The sequence below is a fragment of the Triticum aestivum genome, chromosome 2A (genome assembly GCF_018294505.1).
Source record: "Triticum aestivum cultivar Chinese Spring chromosome 2A, IWGSC CS RefSeq v2.1, whole genome shotgun sequence".
Classification (NCBI taxonomy): domain Eukaryota; kingdom Viridiplantae; phylum Streptophyta; class Magnoliopsida; order Poales; family Poaceae; genus Triticum; species Triticum aestivum.
In genome coordinates this window covers 47,413,379-47,438,570 of record NC_057797.1, presented here as the reverse complement: position 1 = coordinate 47,438,570, position 25,192 = coordinate 47,413,379, and the positions used below count along the sequence as shown (strand labels likewise).

Genomic DNA, 25,192 nt, shown 5'->3' with positions numbered 1-25,192 from the left:
TCGGACAGACTTAAGCATCGCTACGGGTGAGAAAGTCTCATCATAGTCAATCCCTTGAACTTGTCGAAAACCTTTTGCAACAAGTCGAGCTTTATAGACAGTAACATTACCGTCAGCGTCAGTCTTCTTATTGAAGATCCATTTATTTTCAATGGCTTGCCGATCAACGGGCAAGTCAACCAAAGTCCACATTTTGTTCTCATACATGGATCCCATCTCAGATGTCATGGCCTCAAGCCATTTTGTGTAATATGGGATCACCATCGCTTCTTCATAGTTCGTAGGTTCGTCATGGTCTAGCAACATAACCTCCAGAACAGGATTACCGTACCACTCTGGTGCGGATCTTACTCTGCTTGACCTGCAAGGTTCAGTAACAACTTGATCTGAAGTTTCATGATCATCATCATTAACTTCCTCACTAATTGGTGTAGGTGTCACAGAAACCGGTTTTTGTGATGAACTACTTTCCAATAAGGGAGCAGGTACAGTTACCTCATCAAGTTCTACTTTCCTCCCACTCACTTCTTTCGAGAGAAACTCCTTCTCTAGAAAGATTCCAAATTTAGCAACAAAAGTCTTGCCTTCGGATCTATGATAGAAGGTGTACTCAACAGTCTCTTTTGAGTATCCTATGAAGACACATTTCTCCGATTTGCGTTCGAGCTTATCAGGTTGAAGCTTTTTCACATAAGCATCGCAGCCCCAAACTTTAAGAAACGACAACTTTGGTTTCTTGCCAAACCACAGTTCATAAGGCGTCGTCTCAATGGATTTCGATGGTGCCCTATTTAACGTGAATGCAGCCATCTCTAAAGCATAACCCCAAAATGATAGCGGTAAATCAGTAAGAGACATCATAGTTCGCGCCATATCTAGTAAAGTACAATTACAACGTTCGGACACACCATTACGCTATGGTGTTCCGGGTAGCATGAGTTGCGAAACTATTCCGCATTGTTTCAAATGAAGACCAAACTCGTAACTCAAATATTCTCCTCCACGATCAGATCGTAGAAAACTTTATTTTCTTATTACAATGATTTTCAACTTCACTCTGAAATTATTTGAACTTTTCAAATGTTTCAGACTTATCTTTCATTAAGTAGATATACCCATATCTGCTTAAATCATCTGTGAAGGTGAGAAAATAACCATACCCGCCGCGAGCCTCAATATTCATCGGACCACACATCCGTATGTATGATTTCCAACAAATCTGTTGCTCGCTCCATAGTTCTGGAGAATGGCGTTTTAGTCATTTTGCCCATGAGGCACGGTTCGCAAGTACCAAGTGATTCATAATCAAGTGGTTCCAAAATTCCATCAGTATGAAGTTTCTTCATGCGCTTTACACCAATATGACCTAAAGGGCAGTGCCACAAATAAGTTGCACTATCATTATCAACTCTGCATCTTTTGGCTTCAATATTATGAATATGTGTATCACTACTATCGAGATTTAACAACAATAGACCACTCTTTAAGGGTGCATGACCCTAAAAGATATTACTCATATAAATAGAACAACCATTATTCTCTGATTTAAATGAATAACCGTCTCGCATCAAACAAGATCCAGATATAATGCTCATGCTCAACGCTGGCACCAAATAACAATTATTCAGGTCTAAAACTAATCCCGAAGGTAGATGTAGAGGTAGCGTGCCGACCGCGATCACATCGAATTTGGAACCATTTCCCACGTGCATCGTCACCTCGTCCTTAGCCAATCTTCGCTTAATCCATAGCCCCTGTTTCAAGTTGCAAATGTTAGCAACAGAACTAGTATCAAATACCCAGGTGCTACTGCGAGCATTAGTAAGGTACACATCAATAACATGTATATAATATATACCTTTGTTCACCTTGCCATCCTTCTTATCCGCCAAATACTTGGGGCAGTTCTGCTTCCAGTGACCAGTCTGCTTGCAGTAGAATCACTCAGTCTCAGGCTTAGGTCTAGACTTGGGTTTCTTCTCTTGAGCAGCAACTTGTTTGCCGTTCTTCTTGAAGTTACCTGCTACGTCTTGAGCTTGCGTTGGTTTTCCCCGAAGAGGAAGGGATGATGTAGCAGAGTAGCGTAAGTATTTCCCTCAGTTCTTGAGAACCAAGGTATCAATCCAGTAGGAGGCCACGCTCAAGTCCCTCGTACCTGCACAAAGCGATAGCTACTCGCAACCAACGCGATTAGGGGTTGTCAATCCCTTCACGGTCACTTACGAGAGTGAGATCTGATAGATATAATATTTTTGGTATAAAGATGCAAAGTAAAAGGTAAAGGCAAAGTAAAAAAGCAAAGCAAGATTAAAGTGATGGAGATTGATATGATGAGAATAGACCCGGGGGCCAAATGTTTCACTAGTGGCTTCTCTCAAGAGCATAAGTATTCTACGGTGGGTGAACAAATTATTGTTGAGCAATTGACAGAATTGAGCATAGTTATGAGAATATCTAGGCATGATCATGTATATAGGCATCACGTCCGTGACAAGTAGATCCAAACGATTCTGCATCTACTACTATTACTCCACTCATCGACCGCTATCCAGCATGCATCTAGAGTATTAAGTTAAAAATAAAGTAACGCCTTAAGCAAGATGACATGATGTAGAGAGATAAATTCATGAAATATGAAATAAACCCCATCTTGTTATCCTCGATGGCAACGATACAATACGTGCCTTGCTGCCCCTTCTGTCACTAGGTAAGGACACCGCAAGATCGAACCCAAAGCTAAGCACTTCTCCCATGGCAAGAACTACCAATCTAGTTGGCCAAACCAAACGGATAATTTGAAGAGACTTGCAAAGATAACCAATCATACATAAAAGAATTCAGAGAAGATTCAAATATTATTCATAGATAGACTTGATCATAAACCCACAATTCATCGGTCTCAACAAACACACCGCAAAAAGAAGATTACATCGAATAGATCTCCACAAGAGAGGGGGAGAACTTTGTATTGAGATTCAAAGAGAGAGAAGAAGCCATCTAGCTACTAACTATGGACCCGAAGGTCTGAGGTAAACTACTCACACTTCATCGGAGGGGCTAGGATGATGTAGAAGCCCTCCGTGATGACGGCCCTCTTCCGGCGGAGCTCCGGAACAGGCCCCAAGATGGGATCTCATGGATACAGAAAGTTGCATCAGTGGAATTAGGTTTTTGGCTCCTGTTCTGATCGTTTGGGGGTACGTGTGTATATATAGGAGGAAGGAGTACGTCGGTGGATCACCGAGGGGCCCACGAGGCAGGGGGCGCGCCCTAGGGGGGCGCCCCCACCCTCGTGACCTCCTTTTTGACCCCCTGGAGTAGGGTCCAAGTCTCCTGGATCACGTTCGGTGAGAAAATCGTGTTCCCGAAGATTTTATTCTGTTTGGACTCCGTTTGATATTCTGTTTCTCCGAAACACTGAAATAGGCAAAAAACAGCAATTCTGGGCTGGGCCTCCGGTTAATAGGTTAGTCCCAAAAATAATATAAAAGTGGAAAATAAAGCCCAATATAGTCCAAAACAGTAGATAATATAGCATGGAGCAATCAAAAATTGTAGATACGTTGGAGACGTATCAGGCATCCCCAAGCTTAATTCGTGCTCGTCCTCGAGTAGGTAAATGATAAAAAGAGAATTTTTGATGCGGAGTGCTACTTAGCATAATTTCAATGCAAATCTTCTTAATTGTGGTATGAATATTCAGATTAGAAAGATTCAAGACAAAAGTTTATATTGACATAAAAATAATAATACTTCAAGCATACTAACAAAGCAATTATGTCTTCTCAAAATAACATGGCCAAAGAAAGTTATCCCTACAAAATCATATAGTCTGTCTATGCTCCATCTTCACCACACAAAGTATTTAGATCATGCACAACCCCGATGACAAGCCAAGAAATTGTTTCATACTCTAACTTTTTCAAAACTTTTTCGATCTTCACGCAATACATGAGCGTGAGCCATGGATATAGCACTATAGGTGGAATAGAATGGTGGTTGTGGAGAAGACAAAAAGGAGAAGATAGTCTCACATCAACTAGGCGTATCAACGGGCTATGGAGATGCCCATCAATAGATATCAATGTGAGTGAGTAGGGATTGCCATGCAACAGATGCACTAGAGCTATAAATGTATGAAAGCTTAACAAAAGAAACTAAGTGGGTGTGCATCCAACTTGCTTGCTCACGAAGACCTAGGGCAATTTTGAGGAAGCCCATCATTGGAATATACAAGCCAAGTTCTATAATGTAAAATTCCCACTAGTATATGAAAGTGACAACATATGAGACTCTCTATATGAAGAACATGGTGCTACTTTGAAGCACAATATATGAGACTCGCTATATCATGGTGCTACTTTGAAGCACAAGTGTGGAAAAAAAGATAGTAGCATTGACCCTTTTTATTTATTTTCTCTTTTTTTGGGCCTTCTTTTTTTTCTTTGGCCTTTCTCTTTTTTTATTGGGACAATGCTCTATTGAATGATAATCATCACACTTCTATTTATTTACAACTCAATGATTACAACTCGATTCTAAAACAAAGTATGACTCTATATGGATGCCTCTGGCGGTGTACCGGGATATGCAATGAATCAAGAGTGATAAGTATGAAGAAATTATGAACGGTGGCTTTGCCACAAATACTATGTCAACTACATGATCATGCTAAGCAATATGACAATGATAAATGTGTCATGATGAACTAGGTGGTGGAAAGTTGCATGGCAATATATCTCGGAATGGCTACGGAAATGCCATAATAGGTAGGTATGGTGGCTGTTTTGAGGAAGGTATATGGTAGGTGTATGATACCGGCGAAAGGTGCGCGGTATTAGAGAGGCTAGCAAAGGTGGAAGGGTGAGAGTGCGTACAATCCATGGACTCAACATTAGTCATAAAGAACTCATATACTTATTGCAAAAATCTAGAAGTTATCAAAGCAAAGTATTACGCGCATGCTCCTAGGGGGATAGATTGGTAGGAAAAGACCATCGCTCGTCCCCGATCGCCACTCATAAGGAAGACAATCAATAAATAAATCATGCTCCGACTTCATCACATAACGGTTCACCATACGTGCATGCTACGGGAATCACAAACTTTAACACAAGTATTCTTTAAATTCACAACTACTCAACTAGCATGACTTTAATATTATCACCTCCATATCTCAAAACAATTATCAAGCTTCAATCTTTTCTTAGTATTCAACACACTCAAAAGAAAGTTTCACAAATCTTGAATACCAAGCATATTATTATTAAGCAAATTACCATGATATTAAGAGACTCTCAAAATAATTTAAGTGAAGCATGAGAGATCAATAGTTTCTTTAAAACAAATCCACCACCGTGCTCTAAAAGATCTAAGTGAAGCGCATAGAGCAAAATTATAACGCTCAAAAGAATAAGTGAAGCACACAGAGCAAAATTAACTAGCTCAAAAGATATAAGTGAAGCACATAGAGCAAAACTACATAGCTCAAAAGATATAAGTGAAGCACATAGAGCAAAACTACTTAGCTCAAAAGATATAAGTGAAGCACATAGAGCAAAACTACTTAGCTCAAAAGATATAAGTGAAGCACATAGAGTATTCTATCAAATTTTAAATCATGTATGGCTCTCTCAAAAGGTGTATACAACAAGTATGATTGTGGCATACTAAGACACAAAGACACAACTAATACAAGATGCTCCAAGCAAAACACATATCATGTTGGTGAATAAAAATATAGCTCCAAGTAAATTACCGATGGAAGTGGACGAAAGAGGGGATGCCTTCCGGGGCATCCCCAAGCTTTGACTTTTTGGTGTCCTTGGATTATCTTGGGGGTGTCATGGGAATCCCCAAGCTTAGGCTCTTGCCACTCCTTGTTCCATGATCCATCAAAAGAAGTCACCCAAAACTTGAAAACTTCACAACACAAAACTCAAAATAGAAAACTCGTGAGCTCCGTTAGCGAAAGAAAACAAAAGACTACTTCAAGGGACTGTAATGAACTCATTATTTATTTATATTGGTGTTAAACCTAATTTATTCCAACTTATCTATGGATTATAAACTATTTTACTAACCATAAATTCATCAAAATAAGCAAACAACACACGAAAAACAGAATCTGTCAAAAACAGAACAGTCTGTAGTAATCTGTTGCTAGCGCAAGATCTGGAACCCCAAAAATTCTAAAATAGATTGCTGGACGTGAGTAATTTATCTATTAATCATCTGAAAAAAGAATAGCACTCTTAAAATAAAAATGACAGCAGTTCTCGTGAGCGCTAAAGTTTCTGTTTTTTACAGCAAGTTCAACAAGACTTTTCCCAAGTCTTCCCAACGGTTCTACTTGGCACAAACACTAATTAAACACAAAAAACACAACCAAAAAAAGAGGCTAAATAATTTATTTATTACTAAACAGGAGCAAAAATCAAGGAATAAAAATAAAATTGGGTTGCCTCCCAACAAGCGCTATCGTTTAACGCCCCTAGCTAGGCATAAAAGCGAGGATAGATCTAGGTATTGCCATCTTTGGTAGGCAATTCTTCGATGAGGCATCTATTTCCCTTAGGAATTTCTATCTTTCTAGTGATTATCAAACTTTTAGGCACAAGATCGAAAAATTCATTTGTATCAATCGGTTCCTTAATGATAGCAAAAAGATTAGGATGAATACTTATAGATTTAAGATCCGCAGTTTCCTTACTAGATGATTCACCCTTATTTTTAGGAACATACATAAGCTTGGCAATTTTAGTAGGAGGACTTGGAGTATTCTTTACGGAAGAAAAAGCGGTTCCCAAGTTTGTAATGATACCCTCAAGTTTATCAATTCTAGTAGAATCTAAGTTTATCTTCTCATTAACTATGGGTCCCTTTTCCTTAATATTTTTCAGAGTCATTCCTACCTTAGATCCATATTGAGTAATTTGATTGTGGATCTTTTTATCTAGATTTTCAATTGATTCAATAGTAGCAACTTTATTTTCAATAATTTCAAGTCTTTGCATAACATGCTCCAAAGTTAACGTGGTTCCATTAACCCAAAGAGGTGGTGAGCCAAATAAATTTAGCATAGCATTATAAGAATCAAAAGTATGGCTACCCAAGAAGTTCCCTCCGATAATGGTATCGAGGATATATCTATACCAAGGATTAACACCTACAGAAAAATTGCGGAGAAGAACTAAGGTAGATTGCTTCCTGGTAGATCTATTTTGAGCATTGCAAATTCTATACCAAGCATCTTTTAGATTTTCTCCCTCCCTTTGTTTAAAATTTAGAACTTCACTCTCGGGAGACAACGGGGAAGATATCAGACTAGCCATGGCGACAAGCAAACAAAAAGGCAAGCGGGCAAAAGAGGCAAATAGAGAGAGAGAGAGGGCGAATAAAACGGCAAGGGTGAAGTGGGGGAGAGGAAAACGAGAGGCAAATGGCAAATAATGTAATGCGAGAGATAGGGATTGTGATGGGTACTTGGTATGTTGACTTTTTGCGTAGACTCCCTGGCAACGGCGCCAGAAATCCTTCTTGCTACGTCTTGAGCTTGCGTTGGTTTTCCCCGAAGAGGAAGGGATGATGCAGCAGAGTAGCATAAGTACTTCCCTCAGTTTTTGAGAACCAAGGTATCAATCCAGTAGGAGGCCATGCTCAAGTCCCTCGTACCTGCACAAAGCGATAGCTACTCACAACCAACGCGATTAGGGGTTGTCAATCCCTTCACGAGAGTGAGATCTGATAGATATAATATTTTTGGTATTTTTGGTATAAAGATGCAAAGTAAAAAAGAAAAGGCAAAGTAAAAAAAGCAAAGCAAGATTAAAGTGATGGAGATTGATATGATGAGAATAGACCCGGGTGCCATAGGTTTCACTAGTGGCTTCTCTCAAGAGCATAAGTATTCTACGGTGGGTGAACAAATTACTGTTGAGCAATTGACAGAATTAAGCATAGTTATGAGAATATCTAGGCATGATCATGTATATAGGCATCACATCCGTGACAAGTAGATCGAAACGATTCTGCATCTACTACTATTACTCCACTCATCGACCGCTATCCAGCATGCACCTAGAGTATTGAGTTAAAAACAGAGTAACGCCTTAAGCAAGATGACATGATGTAGAGAGATAAATTCATGCAATATGAAATAAACCCCATCTTGTTATCCTCGATGGCAATGATACAATATGTGCCTTGCTGCCCCTTCTGTCACTGGGTAAGGACACCACAAGATCGAACCCAAAGCTAAGCACTTCTCCCATGGCAAGAACTACCAATCTAGTTGGCCAAACCAAATGGATAATTCAAAGAGACTTGCAAAGATAACCAATCATACATAAAAGAATTCAGAGAAGATTCAAATATTATTCATAGATAGACTTGATCATAAACCCACAATTCATCGGTCTCAACAAACACACCGCAAAAAGAAGATTACATCTAATAGATCTCCACAAGAGAGGGGGAGAACTTTGTATTGAGATTCAAAGAGAGAGAAGAAGCCATCTAGCTACTAACTATGGACCCGAAGGTCTGAGGTAAACTACTCACACTTCATCGGAGGGGCTAGGATGATGTAGAAGCCCTCCGTGATGACGGCCCTCTTCCGGCGGAGCTCCGGAACAGGCCCCAAGATGGGATCTCATGGATACAGAAAGTTGCGGTGGTGGAATTAGGTTTTTGGCTCCTGTTCTGATCGTTTGGGGGTATGTGTGTATATATAGGACGAAGGAGTACATCGGTGGAGCACCGAGGGGCCCACGAGGCAGGGGGCGCGCGTCCCCCACCCTCGTGGCCTCCTCTTTGACCCCCTAGAGTAGGGTCCAAGTCTCCTGGATCACGTTCGGTGAGAAAATCACGTTCCTGAAGATTTTATTCCGTTTGGACTCCGTTTGATATTCTGTTTCTTCGAAACACTGAAATAGGCAAAAAAAAACAGCAATTCTGGGCTGGGCCTCCGGTTAATAGGTTAGTCCCAAAAATAATATAAAAGTGGAAAATAAAGCCCAATATAGTCCAAAACAGTAGATAATATAGCATGGAGCAATCAAAAATTATAGATACGTTGGAGACGTATCATTCCCCTTATTCTTCCCTTTGCCTTTTTTCTTGAAACTGGTGGTCTTATTGACCATCAACACTTGATGCTCCTTCTTGATTTCTATCTCCGCAGCCTTTAGCATCGCGAAGAGCTCGGGAATTGACTTATTCATCCCTTGCATATTATAGTTCATCACGAAGCTTTTGTAGCTTGGTGGCAGTGATTGAAGAACTCTGTCAATGACACTATCAACAAGAAGATTAACTCCCAGTCGAGTCAAGTGATTATGATACCCAGACATTTTGAGTATATGTTCACTGACAGAACTATTCTCCTCCATCTTGCAGCTATAGAACTTATTGGAGACTTCATATCTCTCAATCCGGGCATTTGCTTGAAATATTAACTTCAATTCCTGGAACATCTCATATGCTCCATGACGTTCAAAACATCGTTGAAGTCCCGGTTCTAAGCCGTAAAGCATGGCACACTGAACTATCGAGTAGTCGTCAGCTTTACTCTGCCTAACGTTCTTAACGTTGTCAGCAGCATCTGCAGCAGGCCTGGCACCCAGCGGTGCTTCCAGGACATAATTCTTCTGTGCAGCTATGAGGATAATCCTCAAGTTACGGACCCAGTCCGTGTAATTGCTACCATCATCTTTCAACTTTGCTTTCTCAAGGAACGCATTAAAATTCAACGGAACAACAAGCAAGAAACTATCAGGTACTAAGTTCAGGATAAATTTAAGTTCAATTAATCATGTTACTTAATAACTCCCACTTAGATAGACATCCCTCTAATCCTCTAAGTGATCACGTGATCCAAATCAACTAAACCATGTCCGATCATCACGTGAGATGGAGTAGTTTCAATGGTGAACATCACTATGTTGATCATATCTACTATATGATTCACGCTCGACTTTTCGGCCTCAATGTTTCGAGGCCATATCTGTTATATGCTAAGCTCGTCAAGTTTAACCTGAGTATTCTACGTGTGCAACTGTTTTGCACCCGTTGTATTTGAATGTAGAGCCTATCACACCCGATCATCACGTGGTTTCTCAGCACGAAGAACTTTCGCAATGGTGCATACTAAGGGAGAACACTTATATCTTGATAATTTAGTGAGAGATCATCTTATAATGCTACCGTCAATCAAAGCAAGACAAGATGCATAAAAGATAAACATCACATGCAATCAATATAAGTGATATGATATGGCCATCATCATCTTGTGCTTGTGATCTTCATCTCCGAAGCACCGTCATGATCACCATCGTCACCGGCGCGACACCTTGATCTCCATTGTAGCATCATTGTCGTCTCGCCAACTTATGCTTCTACGACTATCGCTACCGATTAGTGATAAAGTAAAGTATTACAGGGCGATTGCATTGCATACAATAAAGCGACAACCATATGGCTCCTGCTAGTTGCCGATAACTCGGCTACAAAACATGATCATCTAATACAATAAAATATAGCATCATGCCTTGACCATATCACATCACAACATGCCCTGCAAAAACAAGTTAGACGTCCTCTACTTTGTTGTTGCAAAGTTTTACGTGGCTGCTATGGGCTGAGCAAGAACCGTTCTTACCTACGCATCAAAACCACAATGATAGTTCGTCAAGTTAGTGTTGTTTTAACCTTCTCAAGGACCGGGCGTAGCCATACTTGGTTCAACTAAAGTTGGAGAAACTGACACCCACTAGCCACCTGTGTGCAAAGCACGTCGGTAGAACCAGTCTCGCGTAAGCGTACGCGTAATGTCGGTCCGGGCCGCTTCATCCAACAATACCGCCGAACCAAAGTATGACATGCTGGTAAGCAGTATGACTTGTATCGCCCATAACTCACTTGTGTTCTACTCGTGCATATGACATCTACGCATAAAACCTGGCTCTAATGCCATTGTTGGCGAATGTAGTAATTTCAAAAAAATTCCTACGCACACGCAAGATTATGGTGATGCATAGCAACGAGAGGGAAGAGTGTGTCCACGTACCCTCGTAGACCAAAAGTGGAAGCGTTAGCACAACGCGGTTGATATAGTTGTATGTCTTCATGATCCGACCGATCAAGTACCGAACGCACGGCACCTCCGAGTTCTGCACATGTTCAACTCGATGACGTCCCATGAACTCCGATTCAGTCGAGTGTTGGGGGAGAGTTTCGTCAGGTGATGATGATGATGTTCTACCGACGCAGGGATTTGCCTAAGCACCGCTACGATATAATCGAGGTGGATTATGGTGGAGGGGGCACCGCACACGGCTAAGAGATCAAGAGATCAATTGTTGTGTCTATGGGGTGCCCCCTTCTCCATATATAAAGGGGGAGGAGGAGAAGGCTGGCCAAGGTGGTGCACTACAAGAAATATGTCAACTTATGACCTTCTGTTAGTGACCCTCGAAGAATTGGTCATAAATCTATGACCATTTGAGACCAATTGGTCAAAAGCTGTTCGGGGGGCTCCAAACCCTAAACCATTGCGACCATTTTGGCCAGAAAGGTCGTAATTTCCTTACACAAAATGGTCATAAAGCAGACAACACTAGTCCGCTGCCTTATTTCTAGCTGATCATGACCAATATAGATGGTCATAACCTTGTAAATTGTGGTGGATTGGTATGACTTGGCGCCACCTCATCAGTTTTGCCTATGTGTCATATCCATGTGTCAATTTTTGCCCTAGGTTGTGAAGCAACCTATATTTCTGTCATTCCCAAAATTCCCAAAAAAATCTCATAAATTCTTTGGGTCATATCTTCATCAAATATGTAAAAATCCTTCCTTGCCTAGTTCAAAACTAATTCAACAATATTCATTTTCCTATTATGTTCACAACAACACTTTATGAAGGAAGTGCTATTTATATATTCTTGATTTCCCTAGGAATTTTTGGGCACTCTTTCCTATCCAAATCATTACCGCATGACAAAATTCAGCTCCATTTGCCTAGCAAATCTTCCTCGGCAAATTTCCAAAGTTTTTGTCCACCTAGAAGCATCGTGAAGAAAGTACCTTTTTTATATATCAAAATGACATGAAATTTATACAGTTCCTTCATATGCCCAAATTATCACCCTCCTCCAAATTGCAGCTCGGTCAAATCATCTATGTGAGCCCAGGTTCAATTTATATTTTATGTCCAGATTGGCACGTTGCAAAGCAAGTGTTATCTAGACACCTCCTATTACCCTCAAACTTTTTGGGCACTCTTCCATACCCAAATCATTGCCACATGATAATATTCAGCTCAATTTTCCTAGTAAATCTTTCTCGGGAAATTTCCAAAGTTTCTACCTCGAGAGAAGCTTTGTGAAGTAATTACTATCTAGGCTTACCCAAATGATCTGAAAATTTACCAGCACATGACCATACCTAAGTAACTTACCTACACCAATTTTGATCTCATTTAATTCATCCAATCTCTCTCACTAGTTTTCCCAAGTTTCTGTCCATAGAAGAGCATTATGAAGGAAGTACTACTTTGGCATGTCCAAATGGTATCAATTTTCTAGAATGCTTTCCTATGCCCAAATAACCATCCTCCACAAAATTTCAACTCAATCCATTCATTATTTTGAGCCCAGCTTCAACATTCATATTTTTGTCCAGCGTGGTACTTTGCAAAGCAAGTACCACCTAGGATCCTCCTTTTGAGCTAAAAATTTGTGAAGACATTCTCCTTAGTAGATGATCATCCTCAGCCAAAACTCACGCCCATTGTCCATGTGTATTTCCCGTACCGCTAATCAAACACTTGGCTGCTAATTCATGTTTGAGCATCGATCGGTCTCCTCGTGAGAATCTTATGTTGTAATTTTCTTCCTAGCACCAACCTGGGGAGTGCCCAACCCACTAGACATGCCTAGGCCGCCCAGAACACATGGCAACATTACGGTCATGCGGTGACCACGCGACGGGCATGCGAGTTTACGCGCTCTAGAGTTGGGGCCCTCGACCACTGCCCAAACCTCGACGTATCGCCACCAAACCATGTATTTATGATTAAATAGGTCCTTATGTAACTAGAAATTATTTTTGGAAAAAATAAATAGCAAACTATGAGGCAGCTGCAGTTCAAATTTGACCCGCTTCCAGCTGAATCGGCGGAAATTTGTCTTTTTCACGAGAGGTGGATCAAAAAAATTTACACCCAACCATTTTGTTAATTGTGCATTAAATATGGCCTAGTATTTTATAAAAATGATTTGGTCCAATTTTGCAACAATTATTTGGTAGTTCCTTCACAAAAAACCTCCTTTCGGGCACTCGAAAAATGGAAAATGGTTTTTTCGGCCAACGAAAATGAAAACTTCCTTAGGCAACATTGTTTTCCATTCCAATATGCACCCTTGTGCACAATATGAGATCATTTGAACAAACTATGCCATGAATGTGGCCATAAGATTGATCATTTGGCTTGAAAGCCATGAATCTTCACACATGATAGCTCATTTCTGAAAACACTTTTTTAAAATAATTATCGTATTACAAGTATATTATTTTTCCCGGAAACTTGGTCATATATAATGACACAATGCGAAGGTTTTCCAATTTTTTGATTTTTTTGAATTTTTTATGCCCGTTTCAAAATGTGGTCAAAACGGCGGGCTTGACCGTTCCTAGCAAGCGGTTGAATCTTGGAATTTTTTTGGTGTTTCTCTGATTAAATAGATACTTATGTACCTAGAAATGATTTTTGTAAAAAATGTAGAGCAAACTACGAGGTAGCTACAGTTCAAATTTGACCCGCTTCCAGCTGAATCGACAAGAACTTATCTTTTTCACCAGAGGTGGATCAAAACTTTTCACACCCAACCATTTGGTCAATTGTGCATTAAACATGGCCTAGTATTTTAGAAAATTAATTTGGTCCAATTTCGCAACAAATATATGGTAGGTCCTTCACACAAAAAACTCATTTCGGGCACTCGAAAAATGGAAAATGAATTTTCCATGCAAAGAAAATGAAAACTCCCTTAGACAACATTGTTTGGAATTCCAAAATGCACCCTTGTGCACAATATGAGATCATTTCAACAAACTATGCCATGAATGTGGCCATAAGTTTGATCATTTGGCTTGAAAGCCATGAATCTTCACGCATGATAGCTCATTTCCGAGAACACTTTTTTAAAATAATTTCCGTATTACAAGTTTATTATTTTTCGTGGAAACTTGGTCACATATAATGACAGAATGCGAAAGTTTTCCATTTTTTTGATTTTTTTTGATTTTTTTATGCCCGTTTCAAAATGTCATCAAAATGGTGGGCTTGACCGTTCCTAGCTAGTGGTTGAATCTTGGAAAAAAATTGATGTTTCTCTGATTAAATAGATACTTATGTACCTAGAAATGATTTTTGGAAAAAATAAAGAGCAAACTATGAGGCAGTTGCAGTTCAAATTTGACCCGCTTCCAACTGAATCAGCGGAAATTTGTCTTTTTCACCAGAGGTGGATAAAAACTTTTTACACCCAACCATTTGGTTAATTGTGCATTAAATATGGCCTAGTATTTTATAAAAATTATTTGGTCCAATTTTGCAATAATTATTTGGTAGGTCCTTCACAAAAAAACCTCATTTGGGGCACTCGAAAAATGGAAAATAGCTCTTTTGTGCAATGAAAGTGAAAACACCCTTAGGCAACATTGTTTGGAATTCCAAGATGCACCATTGTGCACAATATGAGATCATTTGAATAAACTATGCCATGAATGTGGCCAAATTATTGGTCATTTGGCTTGAAAGCCATGCAACTTCACATATGGTATCTTATTTCTAAGAAGATTTTTTTAAGGTATTTACAATATTGCGGTTTGTTATTTTTCCTGGACACTAGGTCACATATAGTGACACAATGCAAAGGCTTTCCATTTTTTTGATTTTTTTGAATTCTTTATGCCAATTTCAAAACACGGTTAAAACCGCGGGCATCATCGTTCGTACCTACGGGTGGAATCTTACTGAACTCATAGTATTTCTCTAATGAAATATATACATGTGTACCTAAAAATTATTTTTGGAAAAAATAATTAGCAAACTATGAAGTAGATGTAGTTCGAATTTGACCCGATTCATCCTAATTTGGTACAAGTTGGTTTAAATGGCTAAAAAAAGCTAGAAAGGTCGAAAATGCATACAAGTTGGTTATCATCCATAAAATGTGGTATAACCCCTGAGTGAAAATTTTTGTGGTGCGATTTTGCAAAATATTATTGGTAGTTATTTCATAAACCCCTTTGTTTTTAGCACTTAGAGACTATTTTAAACGTTACATGTCTCCAACCAATCAAGACGTGTCTCCCGGATCACCCTCCTATAGGCGATCTGAGCTGTCCACGCCGTCCTGATCCAACGTCTCCTCACCTCTCCAGCTATCCTACCTCCCTCGATCCTCTTCCCCCCCGCACACTCTGTCTCCTCCCTCGATCCCCTTCCCTCCCGAGAACGCCACCGGCTCCCCTCGATCCCCTTCCCTCCCGAGAACGATGTTGCCGCCTCTCACACCTCGTCGACCCCCTTCTCCGCTAGCCCCTGCCGTCGCCCCCTCCCCCTCCCCTAGCCCCTACCACCCTCCCGTATGCCACCCGCTCCTGTCCTGCAGCAGATCTAGGGTTAGTGGTGGCTTTGCCCCACGCTGGACACGGCACTCCGGCAACCAGGACGGCGACGGCGTCGACGGGATCCGACGGGAGCGTCCTCCTGCGGCCACTCGCGAACCTACCCGTCTTCTAGGGTTTGAGCCACCGCGTCGCCGGCGTGGCTCCGGCGTTGATCCGGTGACTCAGGTGACCCACTCCACTCCTCCATGTCGCATCTCTCCCTATCTGCCTCACCATGTTCCCTCTCCCTCTCAGATGCGGAGGGGCCGGCGCGTCTGATGCGGATCGATGACGGCGTTCACAGAGGAGGATAGGGTGGTGGACGACGCGCTGGGCTACCCCAAGGCCTACGCCAGGCTCTGCCGCACCGGCGGGGCGCGCTCGGCCTTCCTCCCCTACGTCCTCCAGCCCCACGAGGTACCTGCCTCTTTTTCGCGTGCAGAACCTCTCGAATCCTCCGTAGACTCATGGCAGGATCGATGTGCCCCTCGCATCCCAATCTCAGATCTGCGGCCTCGCGCTTTCGAAATAGATATCTGTGGATTTGGTTGCCCCGTATATTCTCATCTTCTTCCTTGTGACACGGGCATTGGGCGCAGTGATACATGTGCCTGCGTATGTAATATTTTGCGTTGTAGCTAACTAATCTAGTTGCTGGAACCAAGCTACTACAACACTAATCTATTTTGTTCTTGTGCGACCTCACCGTAGACAAGTACTACAGTTCTGTGTTGCATATGTGTGCACGTACGGCTGGTTTGATTTCTAACTGCAAAGAGTTTTGCTTGCTTGTTTTGATTTTTATCCATAGATAGTACTGCTTGCTTGCTCTTAATTCTAACCCAAGTGGTCAATGTTCCTAGATTCTTAATTAGTTAGGTGTGTTAACTTAGGTGCATATTACTACTAGTTATTTTCATTAGTCTGCTCAGTTGTCTAAACCTGGTAATAATCTACTTCCGTTTTCATCATGCCAATCAACTCAAAAATTCTATGGACCAAATCTAACTGGTAGTGTGTTAATTATCTACATGATCGTTTCATCATTTGTAGCTAAAGCAGCATGTAATTGGATCCTTATTGTTAAACAGCATGTAAAGAATCTCTCAAGGCTTCAGTGGTATTCAGGACAATTATGCTCCACAGTTCAGACAGCTAGTTACCAAATGACTTTACTACTTTCTCATTGTTCTTGACATTGTTCTTTGATATCCAGTTTTGAATTGAAGTTGCATCGATCTCTAGCTTTGACACCGTGTTGTGATCTAATCTGGTGCGTGCAGGCGTTGCATGCCAAGGACCTGAATGAGATGTTCCCGGTGGTGGACACAGAGGCGGCGCCCATGGAGGACGCCCCTCCACCACTGCTCCGACACCATCCAGGTCTTCTTACCTTCAGTTTCTTCTTCTTCCCTTACCCTCCATTCCTTTGACTAAGATGTGATGTGGTTTCCTGCCATGAATGAGCAGTTGTTGCCGGATGGATGTAGGACGACCGACCATGGATGAGCACCAGCAGCACCCCCATGGTGAGCCCCGCCACCCCTTTGTTTGCTGCCATTTTGTATAAATTAGATGGGAATAAATTAGATGGGCATAATCTATAACAAGCCCTAATTGAACGAATCAATCTGATTAGTATGTTTGCTGCCATTTTGTGCATTAAATGACACCGTGCCCCCACCCCCTCTTCGATCCGCTCTTCCTCCTTTCCCTTCACTTCCCTAACGCGCGCCATTTCCTTCCTCACGCAGGGTTACAGGCGATTCGATCAGGTCCGGGTCCATGGCGTCCACGGCCGTGGCGGCGCTCGTGGTGACGGACGAGCTGGCCCTGCCGCTCCGCGCGGTGGGGGACCTGGCGGCGGCCGCCGGCGTCTCGCGGGAGGAGGTCGTCGTCATCACGCACTGCACCTCGCTCGGTAACACTCCCTCCCAAGCCCCCCGGTCTCCCAACCCCAAGCTGATGATGAGGAGGTCATCTAGTGCCCAGAACCACTAATTCTCATGCTGAATTTAGTCTGTTTGCTTTGTTCATTAGTTTGTAACTTTGTATGGTCCGAATTTCTACAACTAGTTCAACTCTGTTAATTTGCACCCCTGTTTTATTGTTTATGTACCATGTACAATCTCTTTTCAGAGATGCCTGTCCACATATCTAACTTTGTTCTGCCTTTCTAGAAACATGTCTGTTTCCGTGGTGTATCTCTATGGCCGGTTCCCTGTTATTTCTATGCCAAAGTCACTTAATGAATTCTTAAATCAAGTAATTCAAACTTTGCATCTGCACGCGTACATCAAGTAATTCTTAAAGCGTGTGGGCCTGCTCTTACTCGCTTACGTCTGGCTTCACTTGCATCTGCAGAATGCTGCATGGTTGGGCGGCACCCTGTTGCCGTTGTAGATATAATGCAAACACCAATTTCTGCGCCTGCTGGGGCGGGGTGCTGTTTTCTGGACCTGGTGCTAATGCTGGGGTAGATAGTCTTTTGTCTTGTTCATCTTAATCCATAGTTTCTAGACAACTTAGCACTTGATATAACCAGTTTCTGGACAACTAATGCTGGGGCAGGGGCTGGACTATCCAGTGGTATAGGATAGTTGATTCTGATTACACATTTATGTGTCTGTCTGTGTGCGTGTGTCTGTGTCCTGCATGTTTCATTTTTTATGTTGTCAATCTTAGCCAGTTCTCCTGGGATCGAACAATATGGATACAGGTTTGTGGTATCCAATGTAAGAGGTATTTATAACAATTGTGTTTGTTAAAAAATATTTTTGAATGATGCTTGAGATAGGATGGAAAATTAGGCTATATTTATGGTTTTGCTGTATCACCATATTTATCTTCTTTACATTTTGGCATACAGTTTATTAGGCTATATCATCATAATCATGGCCCACAAGAAAAAAGCAGAATTAGAACCCCAGGCCAGTCATGATGTTTTTGTTTATGGAGGTGTTGCGTATTTGATCAGATTTCCTTACTTGCTTCAGGCATAAGAATAAGCTTATAAGAATAGAATATTGATACTCTGCGAGCTATGAGTAGAATGCTCTATCTTCGCGAGTCACCTTTCTTGTATGAATGAGTATCTTGTTTTGACTAGCTGGATAATAAAAGCATTGTACTAGTTGAATTTATGTTATCATTCCAAATAACTTGTCTTTTTTCGAGTGGTCTCTTTATAATATATTGGCTCCAGTTTTCTGACTCTTCTTTGCTGATTCATGTAACAGGGTGACTGAGGTTGCATGTTGTTCATGACAGGATCAGGTGCCTAGTTTGTAATGCTATCAAAGGAGCTCCATCATGAAGAATATATCACAGTTGGTAGAGTAGGGGCTCCATCGTGCAGAGGTTGTAAAGTATAGTATTAGTTACTACAGTTGGTAGTTGGTAGTGCCCTGTGTGTTGGTAGTGCAGGAGGGCCATTGTATTATGTGTTATTTGTAGAGCAGGAGCTCCAGATTCAGCCATTGTATTTATGTGTTATTTGTAGAGTAGGAGCTCCATCCCGAATCTGGTTGTTATTTGAAGTATTATTATATGTGTTTTCTGTTTGTGCCAATTTAAATAGTGCTTATTTATTTACTGCCAAATTGAAATATGAAGAATATGACCCTGATAGCCAGGACCCACTTACTAGAAGCTGACAACTTGGACCCACTTACCACAATTTTAAAACTGGGATAAAAAGGCCACGACCCAACAATAAAAAGGCTGCAATATTGGGCTTGGCCCATGAACACAACCAAAAATTGACAGAAAAAAACACAAATAGGCTGAATTGTTGGGCTAGGCCCATGTAGAAAATCGAATTGGACCGGGCTGAATCTTGTGCCACATCAGATTTCCACGCTGGATGCCTACGTGGCCTGGGGAGGTTGCTAGTGACCAAAACGCCACAGTAGACGTATTTTGGTCATAAACGTCTACGATCATTCCAGAAGAAAGGTCGCTATCACTAGTGCAGAACCGGGCAATAGCACCGGTTCGTAAGGCCCTTTAGTGCCGGTTCCATAACCGGCACTAAAGTGTGGTCACTAAAGGCCCCCCCCCCCTTAGTACCGGTTCAGCATGAACCGGTGCTAAAGGGTAACCATGTGGCACGAGCCAGCTCCGGGGGCCGGGAGCCCTTTAGTACCGGTTGGTAACACCAACCGATACTAAAATGTTTGTTTTTTTGGTTTTATGATTTCTTTTTCATTTAATTTTGTATTTTCCATTTTAATTCTTTTTCGTTTGCTGGTATTTTACGATACTACACATTGTACACGTTATGCATATATATATATATATATATATATATATAGAATTTCTAGTAGAACCAATCATATATATATCATCAATGTCTCACAAACCACGATATTAATTCACACATACACACATATATAGCTATATACAATTTCTCCTACATATGCATGTTGCCTTCGGAGCCAGTGGCATTAGCCTAATTGGTGCCTTCGGAGCACGATGACAATTGGAAGTGGTTCATGACCTGGTCGATGGGGGCGGTAGCGGGTAATAGTATTCTCCCTTCGGATTTATGACCTGGTCGAGCAAAAATCCCGCTATTTCCTCTTGAAGTGCTTCTACGCGCTCCGTTTCTAGGAGCTTGTCCCGCACCTCTTTGAACTGTTAAGAAGGAGATCAATATGCATGTGTATTAGTTGTGTGACTAGATATCGATAATGGTGTAAAAATTGTGAATAGTGTTTTGACAAGCGTACCCATTCCTGTCTTTGAGATCTGCTCCTTTCGGACGCCATCATGCGAATGTTCTCGCAAACGCAGAATGCACACAGATCAGTCCCCTGCGCCTGCTTCAGGGCCTTTATTACGAGAATGGAATTTAATTTGATCAGATAATAATTAATCAAGCATGATAATTAAAGAGATGGCAGCTAGCTAGCTAGCTAGTACTACTTAATTACTTACCTTGGGTCGAAACCATTTCAGCTATCGTTTCCATTCGCCTTCCATGACGCTGATGAACCTTGCCCAAGCCCTGCCCGCCGACAAAGAAAATGAATAAAGGGGTCATTAAATAGTTCATATCATGAAATGACGAACTAAATAGGCCGAGATATATAGTTAATAATGATTGAAATTACCTGTTGACTATCCCAAACAAGATGTTATAGTCACTATTTGCTTTGAGTAGTGAGTCCAGTATTTGAACTGTTCTGGCGTCAACTTTAATGATATACAAGATCCAGTGAAATCTGCATGCACACACGTTTGCATGTCTTAATTAAGCGGGCATATGTAAGCAAAAACATGTAGCTAGCTAGCAGGCAAAAACAGAGAATTTGTAGTACAAGAAAGTGTGACTCACTGGAAGTTGTAAGGAAGTAGTATATCTTCATTGTATTTGAGGCGCTTCAAGAACTCTAGCATGTTGTCCTCTACCTGCTTTTCATAATGCTTGTTTATTTTCCATGTGTATTCATTAACGGTGTTTGGGTCAATGAACCCAATGCCATAGCGTCCACCTTTTCTCATTTCATACATCTTCATCCTGCATAATACCACAGAAAAGAATATAGTGAGGATAATTACAGGTAATAATTGATCAAAAGGATCACTACAGCTAGCTTGAGACTTAAATTACAGAAAGAAATCACTTACAGACAATAGCAACTAACGATAGATTTGTCGAGTGCGTCTTGATTGTATAACTGAAACAGTTCAGAATACTCAACGGTCACAACATTCTCATGGTAGTAATGATCCTTCTTTACTTGCACCATGAGGGACTCTCGATCGGATCTCTTGGTAATGTCCATGTACCATTGATGCAATTCATACATTCTCGTTGGGAGCTTCTTGACCTCTTCTGGCTTGACCAAAGGTTGGCCCCGGGCATATTTCCGTTTTATTTCCTCCTCTGTAAGCACAGGCATGTCCTCGATCTCGAGGAGTTGTCCAACAGTGATTTTGAGAGTTTTAGACTGCATTATATGCTCCTGGGTTATTACCACATCGCCCACCTCGGGAACGTAAACTGTTTGCCCACAATAATATTGGGCGCGCGTACTGTCACGTGTTGTTCGCGGCACAACAAGCGGGGGGGTTGATTGCGCCGCCTGTTCTCCCAGCTGGGCAACGGTTTTCCCGCATTTTTGACAGCTGCTTGTTGTTTGCTCGAGCTCGAGCTCGCCTTCTTCTGTAGACGTTGTCGATGTAACTTCCTGATGTGGCGCTCATAGTCTGTGTCAACAGGCTTAGGAACTGGTGGTTGAGCCATACGAATGAAGTGGACAACTACTTCCACAGGCACTTTCTCCCTTGGCGGCGGTGGCGGTTTCGGTCCAAAATGGGCGTCGACTTCTGCTCGCACTATGGCATTGGTTTGCTCCTCGGTCCTGTCGTAAGCCCTCTCAGGAAGAGGAGTAGTGAGGTTTGGACCATATTTATATCGCTTGCCTCCGCCTGTACTTCCTGTACTATGACCTCGACTCGTACCGCTACGCACCATAGCTGCGGGGTGTCTCTTCTGCGATTGCTGAGGCAGCGGAGACGGCTGACGGGGCTGAGTTGGACGAGGAGGAGTGGCCTGAAGCTGTGCCGGATTTGCAGTGACCTGAGGTTGTGCCGGACTTGGAGGAGGAGTGGACGTCTGACGCTGTGTCGGACTTGGAGGAGGAGTGGCCTGACACTTTGCCGGACTTGGAGGAGGAGGAGTGGCCTCACGCGTTGGTGGACTTGGAGGAGCGGGAGTCTGCTGACTCGGTGGCGGACTTCGACGAGGAGTCGGGTGACGCGGTGTCGGTGGCCTTCAAAAGATGATGCAATCCTTTCTCCATAGGATGATACGATGTTTGCCATCTCCGAGTGTGTGCTCCTCGTCACCTCCAGGAATGCCAAGCTCTAGCCCTGAATATTGGTCCACCACCTCATCAACCACGACACGAGCATAGCCTGCTGGAATCAGGTTGCAATGGAAGGTTGCATCGGGGGAATTTGTATAAACAACGCCGTCCGCCACCTTCAAGGATATGTTCTTAATTTTGAAGTGTAGCTCGCAGTTAGTGTTCTCCGTGATATCATCCATGGGGTATCTATCCAGCATTGCGTCAAACAGGGCAGAACCCACGCTGCTTCTCGGCATGGATGGGGCGGTGGTATCCAATGCTGGATCATCCGCTAGCTGCTGCAGCTGCTGAGACCCCCTTTGCTGGCTAAGTGAGCCGATCTGCTCCTGCTGCCGCTGGAATTTGATTGCCAAGTCCGCGTGCGCTGATTCTAGGCCTTGAAGGCGTTCATAGTCGAGCTTCCTCTGCTCCTCCTCCATCTTCCTCTTCTTCTCCTCCGCAATCTTCTTTCTCGCATGGGTTCTGTAGTCGGTGTTCCAGTCCGAAAACCCCTCATACCACGGAATAACGCCCATGCCTCGTGTTCTTCCCGGGTGTTCAGGATTTCCCAGGGCACGCGTAAGCTCGTCGTTCTCTCTGTTGGGCTCGAACAACCTGGATCGAGCCTCTTCTATTGCAACAAGTAGCTTATCTTCGCCTCCGTCCAGACATGCCTTCTTGGAAACTTTGCCTGTCTTCGGGTCCAACTCCCCCCCATGCGCATAAACCAAGTCCTGCACCTGGGGGGTCAGCTCAATGTTTCTGGAGTGACACTTGCATCCAGCATCTCTTTCTCAGACTTATCCCACTTAGGCATTCCCACCGCATAGCCACCTGGCCCCAGCTTATGGAACTTATCCTTTTTTGCGGCATTGGCCTTGTTTATTCTTGACCGTTCCTTAGATAATTCTGAATCCTTGAATTTCACGAAATCATCCCAATGAGCACTTTGATTCTCTAGTGTTCCCTCGAATACTGGAGTCTTCCTTCCTCCCTTGACGTACTTGTCCCATTCACGATTCTTGTGGTTCTTGAATGCAACCACCATCTTCCTAAGAGAAGCGTCCTTGACTTTCTGCACATCTGCTTTTGTGAAATGATCTGGTAGGGTGAAATGTTCCATGAGAGTATCCCAAAGCAGACTTTTTTGTCTGTCGTCGACAAAAGTAAGATCTGGACGTGGCTTTGCTGGCTTTCTCCATTCTTGAAGGGAGATCGGGAGTTGGTCCTTCACAAGAACTGCGCACTGACGAACGAACTTGTCCGCAATCTTCTTAGGCGCTAATGGTTCGCCATTAGGTTTGATTGCCTCGATATTGTACTTTACGCCCTCCTTCAACTTTTTGTTCGGGCCTCGTTTCGTCCTGTTGCCTGAAGATTTGCTTGATCCGGATGGCTGAAAGAAGAAAGATCGATTCATTAATATATCTTCAACTCATTTAAAACATGTGATGATCACCAGATGCCTGCTTATATAAATATATATACCTCTCCGGTGTTGTCATAATCGTAGTTCATGACTTCATCAATTCGGTCGTCGCGATCGAATATCATATCACCCTCTCCGGTGTTGTTTAGAAATTCGGAGCCGTCATAATCTTCTTCATTCTGATCATCATCTGGCCCGTGTATTATATCGAACATGGTCTGTTCTCCCTCTCTATTGGTATTGTCCGCCATAGCTTTTATTTAACTATGCCAAAAGAAATATAAAACAATTTAGTATTCAAATTACATCGTCTCGAATAATAGATATAATCTCGAATACATCGTCTCGAATAATAGATATAATCTCGAATACATCGTCTCGAGTAATAGATATAATCTCGAATACATCATCTCGAATAATATATAATCTCGAATACATTGTCTTGAATATTATATATCGAGTACATCACTGGCTAGGTAGCTAATAAGATCGAATACTACAGAAGAATCTAGGACACTCGCGGTTCCTGCGGCGCGGGCGGTGGACGCCCAAAGAGAAGGAACCCTCACAGGATCATAGCTGAAGTGGGATCCCTGAAGAAACTGCCAGGTATTGGAGAACCTGCCGCCCTCTAACGCAACCATGTAGTGATGGACGTGCTCGTCCTCCTCCCTGACACGGCGACGTACCACCTCCGGCGGGGCCGGCTCCCTCCGCACCAAAACTGGCCCACGCGAACGCCACCAAATGAGATCAGGGTCGACGACGGGACCCGGGGCCGGGTTCCTCATCAAGCGGCGCGCCCCTCCAGGCAGCACCTCCCAGTGCCAGCCCGGCGGAGCCCAGTCCCAGACATGGGTCAGTCGGACGTCGTCGCGGACGGGTCGACGGCGAGGATGCGGGCCGGGCATCGTCGAGAACAAATACTAGCTATATGCCCGCAAAAAGTAACATTTTTTTAATGATTGGATTTTGATAACTAAAATTTCTAACATTTCTATATAACTAACATTTCTATAACATTTCTAATATTTCTAGAACTAAAAAAAAAGAAAAATTTCTAACTTTTTTATAACTATTTCTATAACTAAAAAACAGAAAAATTTCTAACAATTCTAACTCTTTTATAACTATTTCCATAACTAAAAAGCAGAAAAATTTCTAACAATTCTAACATTTCTAACTATTCTAACAATTCTAACTATTTCTAAAAAACAGAAAAATT

At 42.2% G+C, this 25,192-nt stretch overlaps 1 long non-coding RNA gene across 1 annotated transcript; it reads left to right on the top strand.

The window, feature by feature from the left end:
• The first annotated feature begins 15,646 nt into the window (after window positions 1-15,646).
• On the top strand, window positions 15,647-19,139 carry LOC123184634 (uncharacterized). The gene is made up of 5 exons (XR_006493003.1): window positions 15,647-16,095; window positions 16,962-17,061; window positions 17,149-17,207; window positions 17,433-17,599; window positions 18,918-19,139. It is a non-coding gene; the product is annotated as an uncharacterized lncRNA (long non-coding RNA).
• Window positions 19,140-25,192: the final 6,053 nt, after the last annotated feature.